We start from the raw sequence: 12463 nt of genomic DNA on the forward strand, positions 1-12463 counted from the left end.
TGCTTTCAAAACCCTGAGACGGTGACTCAACCCAGCCGCCCCGGCACGGGAAGAGGGGGCGAGGGCTCCTCGTTTTAAATTGAAAATGATTTAGAACTGAAAACACTGACTCAGGCCGAGAAGGCCGGCTCCCTCCCAGGATCCAATTAGTCAAGGAGGCCCTGGGTGGGCACGGGCAGGTTCCCACCGTCCCCAGGGCCTCCACCTGAGGACGCAGGGCGCAGGCCTCCGGCTGAGGGCGTGGGCAGGCCCCGCAGATGTGGTGCTGGGCTCCGATCCCGCAGGTGTCACAGCAAGAGCCACCCACTTCCCGTTCCCAGGGACGGTGCTCACCTCCCCTTTAAGTCTTACCTGCCTCATCCCCAAAGAACACCCCGGGGCTCGGGGAGGGCAGACGCGGCCACGTCACTGGGACCTGTGGCTCCTGCTTCCTCGGGTGGGAGTCCCACCGTAAGGGCAGCGGGAAGGGCTGGCAGAGAAGGGGCCCGAGGGCACTCACACCCTGAGACCCGTGGGAAGGGGCTGGAGTGTTCCAGAACAGCGAGGAGGAGCCAGTGTGGCCGGTCAGGGAGGGCCCTGAGCGGTGAGGGGACTCCATCTAGGAGAGGGGCAAGGAGGCCGGGGGCGCCGAGGGACCCTGTCTTGGCCCTGAGCGTCCGTCCCAGCGCGGGGCATCCGTCCTATCTCAGGGTGTCTGTCCCAGCCCCGGGCACCTGTCCTCCTGTCTGGGGCTCACAGCAGCTTTGTCAGGCGGAAGGACGGGCCACTGAGGTTGGGGACTCCTGTGAAATCCCCGAGCGCCCGGGTGTGGCCCAGCAGCCCGCGGCCTGGGGACTCTGCAGCTGCGCCCAGAGAAGCTCAGGAGAGGCTCCAGGGAGCAGAGAGCCCAGGATCACAGGGACACGGTGACGCCCAGAGCCTGACATGGGTGAGGACACACTGCCTGGGCCACCTCTCTCGACCACCTGCACGGCGGTGTCACCGTCCCGGGGGACAGAGGGGGACACAGGCAGTAAGAGGGGAAGTCTCGAGGGCCACAGAGCAGGGAGCAGCAGGGCCGGGCTGCGGCCAGGCGGCAGGACTCAGCTGGACGCCACAGCCCCGCGCACTGCGTGCTGGGTGCCGGGAGGGTGCGCACACCACCACGGCTGGCGAGCAGGCCCTGGCAGCACCGGTCTCACATGTCTCCACAGGGGTCTGGGCAGGGCGGGCAGGGTGCCACGTGCACCCCCTCCTCCCTCCCCAGGAATCCCAGGGAGTGACGGGGAGGACAGCTGAGCGCCCCAGCAGGGACCTGAGGGTCCCTGTGAGCCCTCAGTGTGGGCAGGAGACGAGCCCCGCACGCACCTGCGGAGCCGCCCCCATTCCTGCTAAAGTCAGCTACTCCGCTCTCAGCCGGGCCACCATGTCACGGCCAAGCCCAATGCCACCTCCTCCAATGCCCTCCCCCAGCTGCCACTCACGGGACACGGGCTCAGGGCTGGCCAGCTCCCAGGGCTTCACCTCAAGTGACTCCTCCCTGCCCCCCCAGCCTGGGCAGCAGGACCCTCACTCCCTGTGCTGGACAGTGGGAGACAAAGGCCTCAGGGTGCGGTGACACCACGGTCCCTGGCTGGTCAGAGCCTCGGCTGCTGGCCCCAGAGGGACGAACCCTCATGCTTTCCCCAGAAGGTGACCCAGCCCTGCACGCCATGCCCCACAGCACACAGAACAGGAGGTATGGAGAGCTGAGCCTGCGGCTGCCCAGCCCCACAGTGCCCAGGAGGACAGCCCAGCCTCTCTGACCTGCGGCCCAAGCAGCACTAGGCACCTGGTGCCCTTGTGGCCAGTGGGTGGCCAAGCCTGGTTCAAACCCAGTGTGTCTGGGCCAATCTGTGCTCTCGGCCGCTGGCTGCCTCTGTTGGCCACTCTGTGGCAGAGGGGCTCTCAGCCAGCTGGCTATGGGACCTCAGGGCACAGCCACTCAGCAAGAGGCCACATCCCTCAGGAAGTGGAGAGGGGCCACCCGCTGCCCACTGTGCCTGGGAGGAGCAGCCCACCAGGGCCCGCCTCCCAGATGGGCCTGCAGGGGCACCGGCCAGGGTGCTGGGCAGGGTCCGCACTGGGCAGGTACTCACGAATCTGAGGAACACGTTGCCCAGCTTATGCTGAGACTGCGGCTCCGGGTGCAGGCAGCACTCCAGGGCGGCCAGGAAGTCCTTGTGCACCTCCAGGATGTCCTCGATGTTGGAGAAGAGGATCTGCGAGCAAGCAGAGGCCCCCGCGTCAGCAGGGCCCAGGGAAAGCCACGCGCCCAAGGAGACAGCGCTCCGGGCACCAGAGCCTGCAGGGAGACGGGAGCTCTCCCGCTGGCCCGGCCACCCCGAGAAGGTGGGCGCGAGCAGGCAGCCTGTGTGCATGGGCAGAGACCGGCCCAGAGCTAAGGTCGTCATGGTCATCACGGTCACGTCACGGTCACGTCATGTCAGCCAGCTCACCCCCAGCCTGCGGGTGAGGGACCAGCACCCCAGTGCCATGGGCCAGCAAGCCCCAGGGGCAAGGGTGCCACGCTGGCCCGTCACACCCACATGCCAGTGCGCGCCAGCCCCAGGACTGAGCGGCACGCGTCCACACCAACACAGGGAGGAAACGCGGTCTGGGGGTCTGGAACCTGCCATGCAGACACCCCACATGGGGCCACCTGCTCCCTCACCTCCACCCAGAGGGTGAAATGCAACCTGACCCAGTAATTCCACACTGTAAAATGTGGCCTCTCAGTCATTTCCAGCTAGAGGACTTTTGCCCCCCGGAGACAGACATCTGGCACGTCTGGGGACGTTTTGGGCTGTCACAAACTGTGGGACAAAGAGGAGAGTGCTACTGGTGTTTGCAGTCACAGACCAGGCATGCCACTGTGGGGCACAGAACAGAGACGTTCAGGCACCAGTGTCCACAGTGCCCAGATGGGAGTCTGGGGGCTCAGCCAAATGACTGTGCTGCAGCCTCACTGGCATTAACAAAAAAATTGGGAACAAATGTCCACCTATAGGAACCAGTTAATCACATTATAGTAAGATACATTCCACAGGCAGGAATACTATGCACCTGAAAAAAGAACCTGTGGATACATATACACACAGAATCCCATCGTATCCTCATATAGATTTTAAGTGTGTGGCAGGGAGGGGAATCCAGGTGCCGAACAGGTTCCATTAGGGGCCTGTTTGTGTAAAACAGCACCAAAAATGGCCCCTCCTATCTATGCTGGTGGGAACAGAGACTTTTTAGGTGGTGATATAAACTGGCAACTGTAGAGGTCTCCGGAAAGGACCAGGAAAGATCTTTCTGATCTAAACTTCACAAATTCCATTTTCCTTCTGTTTATTGCACAAGTGTCTTTGTCAGTCTAAGTGCTGAGCAAGCAAGGTGCTCCCTCCGCTCAAACCCCAGCGTGGAAATGAGCACAGGCAGCAGTCTTGTTCCCTCTGGCATTTTCTGAGCACCTACTGTGTGCCGGGCTCAGAGACCCAGAGGATACTGCAGGGAGCAGAGGAGTCCCACCCCCATGGTGGGGGTGCCCAGGGCGCCCGTCATGGGAAGTGGCTGTGGCAGCCCCAGCCCGCAGTGCCGGGTCCCTCCAGCACGTCCGCTCACGGGCTGACCCCACTCCTAAGGCCCTCGGTGACTGTAAGGAAGGGCTGGAGTGTGAACCCAAAGGAAATGAGAAACATCCACCCGAAAGCCGCCTGCACAGTCACGACAGCCAGCAACTGCAACAGTGCGCACACCCAACCTGGAGGAGGGCTGTGTGAAGTATTACAGAGCCATGAAAAATCACGGGCCCCACACAGACCAAGGGCAGCTCCCAGGCGACGTGAAGGCAAGACCCGGACCCGAAAGGACAGGCAACGCCAACCGATGGCATCAGGAGCCAGTGTGCACTCTGAGAGGGAGGACTGTGTAGAGGGACAAGGATGCTCCTGCCTTCGCCTGGGCCGGTGGCACATGTCCCTGGGCCTTCACTGCAGGGCGGTTCGCCCTCACGGAGAGCAGGGTCTTAACACTCGGAGACGGGACGTGAAGTTACCACAGCATGCCACAGACAGACCCAACCCCCGCCGTGCTCAGCAGTGTGCCGAGGGAGCAGGCTAAGGAGGGGACCTGGAGAGGGACCCCAACACTCCCCCCAGCCGTCCCCGGGCCACCGTGAGCCTCAGCTCTCCTAGGCACAATGTGATCTCAGAGCCATCGAGGTCCCCGTCCAGTCGAGCAGGGACACCTGGAGGGGGCGGGCATCTTCCTTGGCCACGTGGCTGGGACCTCAGATGCCCACGGTCCCCTCAGACCAGGGCCTTACAGTCCCAGGGACTGCTTAGCGGCTTCCCAGAGAGCAAGGTCACATCAGAGCCAGGCCCGCGGGAGGCCCCGTGCCACACAGAAGGCCATTGATCTCCTCCTCGGCCTCCTGAGCCTCTGCCAAGACAGAGCTGCCTGACCACTCCCCGGCCCCTGACCCCGCTGCCCAGCCCGGGCGGGAGGCAGCTGCAGGAGCCGGGCTCCCAGGGCCCTTGGGAAAGGACTTTCTGCTGGTCGGAGCCGGCGCCAGACCCAGGCAGCTGGGAGACAGGGGCCGCGGGGCCAGGGAGGGTCCCGCACTGGAGCAGGACCGAGCCAGCCGCTCACAGCCCCGGGAGTCCTCCAGGGACATGGGAGAAGGGTGGGGAGCACCAAGCCAGGGCCAGCAGGTGACCTGCCCTCCCAGCATGGCCAGCAGCAGACCCTCCATGGGGGGGGGGGCAGCTCTGCGTCCCACCTTGACGTTCTCGTCCGTGAGCCCCTTCTCCACGGAGTCCGCCGCGTTCTGCCGGATGCGGTGCAGGAAGGCCTGTGGAGACAACGACAGTCAGCGCCCGGGAGGGAGACAGGCTGACCCCCCAGGGCCCACGAGGCAATGGTCCAGGGACAGGGAAACTGACTCTGCTGACACCCGAGCCAGGGACGCCCCCCCACCCTGCACCAGCTGCACCCTCCGTGGGGGCCTGAAGAGACCCAAGAGAATGACACGGGCCAGCTTCCCCCTCACTGCCACCCACAGTCAGTCCCTGGCGGGCGACAATTCACCTCTCCTAATGTCTCATCCTTTTTTTCCTAAGCAACTTAACCCTCAAACTTTAACACATTCGCTCAGAAGTCAGGAGTACAAACCCAAAAACAGGAAAAGGCTCTTTCCCAGCCGGCCCACCCCATGTCCCCACCGCCACCCAAGCGTCCTCCGCCACCGCCCCTGCGTCCCCACCACCACCGCCGCCACCTGCCTGCTGCCCCCACGTCCCACTCCCGCATCCTGCTCCTGCCACCCCCATGCGAATCTCGGCCAGGGTCTTCTCAGGGCCTCCAGAGTCTGCGAACCCCACGTATACAGGTGCATATAGGGTGGGCCGGGTGCACATGGGGGGTGGGCTGGGTGCATGTGGGGATGTGCCAGGTACACACGGGGCGGGCCAGGTGCATGCAGGATGGGCCTGGTGCACAGGGTGTACACACAGCAACTCTCGCATCTGCTCCTTCTACCCCCAGGAGAGAGAGCAGGGTGCACAGGACGGCGACGGGCAGGCACACCCACCCCTTGCCTGGAGCACCACCCCTCGCTGGAGCACCCTCCGTCCTCAGACAGGGCCCCTTGTCCTCCCGTGTGGGTGGACCACGGTCCTTCTGCAGCACTGTTCTGGGGCTCAGCACAGAGAAATCGCCTCCCTCCTCCGTGAGGCGCAATGTCTGATGATTAAAAGGAGGGACGGGGGACAAGCAGGCACAAGCCCACCTGAGGGAGCTGCCACCTGTCCGCTCCTAGAGGGAGCAGTCGGGAGGCAGAGGCTCAGGGCCACTGGTGTTCTGGTTGCTCTATTCTGTTTTGCTTTTCCTGGGGAGCGAGCCCACCCCCCGAGCCCTTTCTGGTTTTCGCTTTGAGACAGGGTATCACGGGGTTGCTGAGGGGTCTCACTGCGTTGCCGAGGCTGGCCTCAAACCTGCGATCCTCCTGCCTCGGGCTCCTGAGTCTCTGGGACCCCAGGTGTGCGCCACAGCACCCGGCTGCCATCTGGATACCTTATAGCTGAGCCTCCAGCTCGGGGTGTGGGGGAGAGCAGTCCCATTCCTGGGGGAACGGGATCTCAGGGGTGATGCAGAGCAGGGAACCAGGCAGAGGGGTGCCGTGTGCCATTGAGAGGTGACCGTGGCCTGGCCCTGGGGGGGTGTGGGACAGAGCCAGCGGGGAGGGGCTGAAGGTGGGGAGGGAGGGGGCGAGGTGGCCCCAAAGGAGAAAAGGGCTGTCACCAGCGACCTGTGCCTGCTCGCCCCAGCTCAGCCCTGGGCCTGGGCCGGGTCAACCAGGCAACAGTCCCATGGAGACCCGGGGAGAGGGAGCCCAAGGACTTGTGCCACCCTAGGCCACCGTGAGCTGAGCGGGCCTGGCAGCTGGTCACAGCCCATGGGGCCCAGAGGGAACCACCCCTGCGAACAGGGGGCCTCCTGTCACCGAGCCCAGCGGCAGGTTCACCGTGAGCGGGCCCATCCCACCACGCCGTGGACAGGGGCCCTGCGGGTGCTGGGAAAGACGGCGGGGACCGGCTGCCACAGAGCTGGGTCGGGGAGGCAGCTGCAAGATGCAAAAGGGAGGGGGCCTCCACATTCAGCGGTCGGATCCTTTCCCATCATGCAGGTGATGACCACGGGGCCACCGCAAGCCCAGCCACCACCCAGACTCAGGCTTGAGAGGACGAGCTGCGGGGTCCCACTCGCGGTCTCTGCGTCTACGTCCAGGCGCAACGCAGAGCGACCACACCCACCACACCCGTCTCAGGGCTGAAGTCCACCTTGGGCTGACACCCCGGGGTGTATGTCCCCAGCCTGGGCCCCCTCCAGTGGCTCTCCTCGGGTACCCCTCTGCCTCCGGGGTCCAGCCACACCCCGCTGTCCTCACCCCCTTCTTTAAGGTCCATTTCCAGTCCATGTGCAAACACCACCAGCCTCTCCCGACCTCACAACCAGCCCCCCGCCCAGGCCACCACATCCCCACCTGGACTAACACAATCACCTCTGCCCTGGTCCCCCTCACCTTCCCGAGAGTCTAGTCCACACACAGAGCCAGAGAGATCCTTCTAAATGCATAAACCAGATCTTGTCACCCACAGCTCAAAACTTCCATGACTTCCACAGGAGGACATCCAAACCTTCCAGGGCCCTAAGGCCCCCAAGCCCTCTGACCCCGCCTTCCAGCACTGCATCCTCCCATACTTCAGGAATCTTCAGCCAAACCTATTATTCCTGCCTTAGGACCTTTGCACATGTCTTACCTGCTAGCAGGCTGCTCTCAGCAATCCACCCTGAGCAGGCTCCTTCTTACCCATCAGGCCCTGCTCAAATGTCTCCTCCTCCAAGGGGCCCTCCTGCCTTCATGCTCTCATCACCTTCCCATTTAACAGCTGAGAAAACTGAGGGGAAGTATCTACACTCGCTCAGGGGCAGGCCAAGCTTAAGAAGGGAACATGGCTCCAACGGAAGAGGTCAGGTTGGAAACCCGCGGGTCTTCCTCCTCCTGTGTGTGACCTCAGGAACGTGTATGGCTCCTCTGAATCTTAGACTCCTCTTCCCAAGTGTGAGAGCCTGGTGACACCGCGGGGACTTTCACAGGTAACAGAACAGAGCTCCGGGGAGCGGGGGCCAGGGCCAGGAGGGGGCCGGGCACCAGCAGGCTGGGAGACCACAGGAAGCGGGATGTGCCTGGTGGGACAGGCCCCGACGCCTGCTGGCTGGCCTTTGAAAGGACAGCAAGGGAGGGGATGGACAGAGCTCCTAGAGGGTGTCTGGACAGGGCTGGACGCCCACAGGAAGCCAGGCCCCAGGCCCAGGGACAAAGCACCTGCCCAGTGTGCAGACGCAGACATCCTGCAGGGCCAGGGAGTGGCTGGCCTAGATGGGCTTCCTGTCCCCAATTCTTCACAGGAGCTCAGCCACCACATTGTGCTGGGACAATGGGAGCTCAGGCCACCCACTGAGAAGCTTCAAAGAAGCTGCTGGTGGCACAAGGAGCAGCTCTGACCTGAAAGAATGGCAGGCCCCGCTGGCCAGCCCAGCCCGCGGCCAAGGCACAGGGACCTTCCAGGCGGCACAAACGTCCTCTGAGCACTGGCGGGAGATGAAGTGGGGCCCTCACCCAGGGGTCTCCAGGGAGGCTCTGCCTGGACCCCTGCCCCTCTTCCCAGCGTCCTCTCCCGACATCGACGAGACAGAAGGAATAGAAACCCCGCGCCCACCGCCCGTCACTGCCCAGCGCTGGCAAACCCTAACTGGGCGGGGGGTGAAGTGAGTTTACGGTGGCCTTGGCGGGTCCTGTTGGACGTGGGCTGCGTGAACGGCTGACACTGTGGCGCTCTCCAAGGGTGCTGCTGGAAGCCTCCCACTGCCGGCTGGACAGGGCCATTTGGCACTAACTAGTCGAGATGATGGTGTCCGTAATCATTAGCCAGAGTGTCACACCTCGAGAAGCTGGCACCCTGACCCAGAAGGCCCCGCGTCCCTGAGGGGAGGCCACTGTGCGTCCAGAATGCTGGGAGCAGCTGCCCTGCACCAGGAGGGGGGACTCTAGCACCTGCGCCCGGGGGACCCGTCCATCAAGCCCTGTGACAGCGAGGACATAAGAAACAGCCTCAGCGTGTGAGAGTGGTGGCATCACCGTTTTAAGTACCACGCGGTGAGCCCGAGGTCAGTTGTGTGTGGCTCCCCCAGGGACCACTTCCTGGGCTGATGTGGGGACGGTGGTTTGCCGGGAGGGCCCCAGGAAGGAGCAGCCAGGTGGAAGGTGCTGCCCAGCAGTTTCCGGGGCCACCGGAGCGCCACCCTGCTGGGCCTGGACAGACAGCAGCCTGGGTTCTTCCCAAAGATGGGGAAGGCGGGAGACCTGCCACCCTCCCAGGGGAGCCAGCCCTGAGGTCCCTTTGTCTCGGGGTCCTGCACCCCACTGCCCACACAGGGGCCCACCAGTGTGGTGGCAAGGCCTGCCCGCCCCACCCCTTCCTACTCAGGGCTTTAACTATATTTTATACATAACATTTATGCTTATACAAAGAACTCAAAAAATTAGATAATAAGATAATGAATAACCCAATCAACAAATGGGCCAAGGACCTGAACAGACACTTCTCAGAGGAGGACATACAATCAATCAACAAGTACATGAAAAAATGCTCACCATCGCTAGCAGTCAGAGAAATGCAAATCAAAACCACCCTAAGATACCATCTCACTCCAGTAAGATTGGCAGCCATTATGAAGTCAAACAACAACAAGTGCTGGCGAGGATGTGGGGAAAAGGGTACACTTATACACTGCAGGTGGGACTGCAAATTGGTGCGGCCAATTTGGAAAGCAGTATGGAGATTTCTTGGAAAGCTGGGAATGGAACCACCATTTGACCCAGCTATTCCCCTTCTCGGTCTATTCCCTAAAGACCTAAAAAGAGCATGCTACAGGGACACTGCTACATCGATGTTCATAGCAGCACAATTCACAATAGCAAGACTGTGGAACCAACCTAGATGCCCTTCAATAGACGAATGGATAAAAAAAAAATGTGGCATTTATACACAATGGAGTATTACTCTGCATTAAAAAATGACAAAATCATAGAATTTGGAGGGAAATGGATGGCATTAGAGCAGATTATGCTAAGTGAAGCTAGCCAATCCCTAAAAAACAAATACCAAATGTCTTCTTTGATATAAGGAAAGTAACTAAGAACAGAGTTGGGAGGAAGAGCATGAGAAGAAGATTAACATTAAACAGGGATGAGAGGTGGGAGGGAAAGGGAGAGAGAAGGGAAATTGCATGGAAATGGAAGGAGACCCTCAGGGTTATACAAAATTACATACAAGAGGAAGTGAGGGGAAAGGGAAAAATAATACAAGGGGGAGAAATGAATTACAGTAGAGGGGGTAGAGAGAGAAGAGGGGAGGGGAGGGGAGGGGAGGGGGGATAGTAGAGAATAGGATAGACAGCAGAATACAACAGACACTAGTATGGCAATATGTAAATCAATGGAAGTGTAACTGATGTGATTCTGCAATCTGTATATGGGGTAAAAATGGGAGTTCATAACCCACTTGAATCAAAGTGTGAAATATGATATGTCAAGAACTATGTAATGGTTTGAACAACCAACAATAAAAAAAAGAAAAAAAACAACAAAAAAAAACATTTATGCTAAGAAAATGAAATTCAAATCAAATGTAAGGTTACCATTATTAAATATGGGTGACAACCTTACCAGATTTTTATATTCTTTTTTTTAAGAGAGAGAGAGAAGAGAGAGAGAGAGAGAGAGAGAGAGAGAGAGAGAGAGAGAGAGAGGGAGGGAGGGAGAGAATTTTTTTTAATATTTATATTTTAGTTCTTGGCGGACACAACATCTTTGTTGGTATGTGGTGCTGAGGATCGAACCTGGGCCGCACGCATGCCAGGCGAGCATGCTACCACTTGAGTCACATCTCCAGCCCCCAGATTTTTATATTCTTAACTATAATTTTCTCCATGTGTGAAATGTTCTTTAATTTGAGGAATAAAGCAGACTAGTAGCCACAATACATTAAGAATTCCCAAAAACACTAATATGAAGAAAACAAACCAACCAGTTTCCAAATGAACAAAAGACTTGAACCAGATGCTACACTAAAGAAAATATACAGATGGCAATCTGAAATCTCAAAGTCAGTAGTTATTACATAAATGGAAATTAGAATTACAATGAGATACCCACACATAGGAATGTCAAATCTGTGGAGACCATTCAAGTATTGGCAAAGATGTGGATCACCTGAAATTCCTGTACCTCAATTGTGGAAATGTACAATGGTACAATCTTTTTGGATGCATTTTGATAGCTTATTAAAATTCAAACATGTATCTTATCCAAACACATCAACCATATAGTCTAGCCATTCCACAACGAGGAATTCACTCAAGACAAAAGAACACACACATCCATATAAAAACTTTTACACAAATGGCCTTAGTAGCTTTATTTGTTATTGCTCCAAATTGAAAGCAACCCAGATATCCATCAATAGATAAATGGACAAGCTCTAAAATATCCATATAATAGAAGGTTAACAACAATCAAAGGAGTGAATTATAGACTATAATTATAATTGATTTTTAAATTTTTGTTTATAATTGACTCATCATAATTGCACATGTTTGGGGGTACACTGTGATGTCTCAAGGTACATATACAATGTAATGATCAAACTTGGGTAATTAGCAAATTCATCACTTTGAACCTTTATTATTTCTTTGTGGTGGGAACATTCAAGATCCTGTTTTATAGCCATCTTGAAATATATAATACATTATTAATAGCTACAATAGAATACCAGAACTTATTCCTCTTAGCTCACTACACCTGCTGTACCTGTTGACCAGGTCTCCTTATCCCTCCTTACCTCTCATCCCTCACCCTCCCCAGCCTCTGGTGACCACTATTCTATTCTCTCTTTCTTCCAGGTAATTTTTGTTTGCAATCTTTCTGTGCCTAGCTTATTTCACTTAACATAATGTTCTCCAGTTTCATTCATGTGTCCATATAAAGCAAATTTTTGAGCTGGACATGGTGGTGCACAACTGTAATCCCATCAGCTCAGGAGGCTGAGGCAGGAAGATTGCAAGTTCAAAGCCAGCCTCAGCAACTTAGCAAGGCCCTAAACAACTTGGTGAGACCCTGTCTCAAAACAAAACCAAACAAAATAAAAATAGGGCCTGGGATGTGGCTTAGTGGTTAAGCACCCCTGGGTTCAATCCCCGGTGCAAGAAAAAAATAATAATAGTCTATGGTGTATCTGTACCACATTTTCTTTATCCACTGATTCAATGATGAACACTTAGACCAATTCTCTGCTTTGGTCATTATGAATAGTGCTGTGATAAACATGGGCATGTACATACGTATCTCTTTGACCTACTGATGTCATTTCTCTTGAATACATATCCAGAAATGGAATTGCTAAATCATAAGGTAGTCCTATTTGGAATTTTTAAAATATCTATTTTTTAGTTGTAGTTGGACACAATACCTTCATTTAATTTATTTATTTATATGTGGTGCTGAGGATCGAACCCAGGGCCTCGCATGTAATAGGTGAAAGCTCTACCACTGAGCCACAATCCCAGTCCCTATTTGGAATTTTTTTTTACAACTTCCATTCTGTTCTCCATAATAACTGTACTAATTTTCATTCCCAACAAAAAGATCTTTAAAAAATAATTGAGTAAAAGAAAAAAAAAAACAGACCAAAAAAGTATGCACTGTATGGTTCAATTTGTTTTAGGAAATGTGAATAAATATATAGCAACAAAAATTAAATCAACAATGGCCAGGAGATACAGAGAAGCATGAGAATTTGGGGATGACCTAGAAGTTCATAATTTTAATGGT

General features: G+C 56.4%; 1 long non-coding RNA gene and 1 pseudogene across 4 annotated transcripts in view; one reads left to right on the plus strand and one right to left on the minus strand.

Moving 5' to 3' along the window:
- The window catches only part of LOC308632042 (phosphatidylinositol 3,4,5-trisphosphate-dependent Rac exchanger 1 protein-like), a 72394-nt pseudogene extending 66965 nt beyond the window's left edge, over positions 1-5429 (minus strand). The window contains exons 1-3 of the transcript in view: positions 5235-5429; positions 4793-4864; positions 2118-2240 (exon numbers count right to left, since the gene is read on the minus strand). The product of the transcript in view is annotated as a phosphatidylinositol 3,4,5-trisphosphate-dependent Rac exchanger 1 protein-like (transcript). The remainder of the gene's footprint in view (positions 1-2117; positions 2241-4792; positions 4865-5234) is intronic.
- LOC308631379 overlaps positions 1-12463 on the plus strand; it is a 987731-nt gene that overhangs the window by 855237 nt on the left and 120031 nt on the right. The window lies entirely within an intron of this gene.

This window comes from Spermophilus citellus, assembly GCF_964194105.1.
Source record: "Spermophilus citellus genome assembly, chromosome: 12".
In the NCBI taxonomy this organism is placed as follows: Eukaryota; Metazoa; Chordata; class Mammalia; order Rodentia; family Sciuridae; genus Spermophilus; species Spermophilus citellus.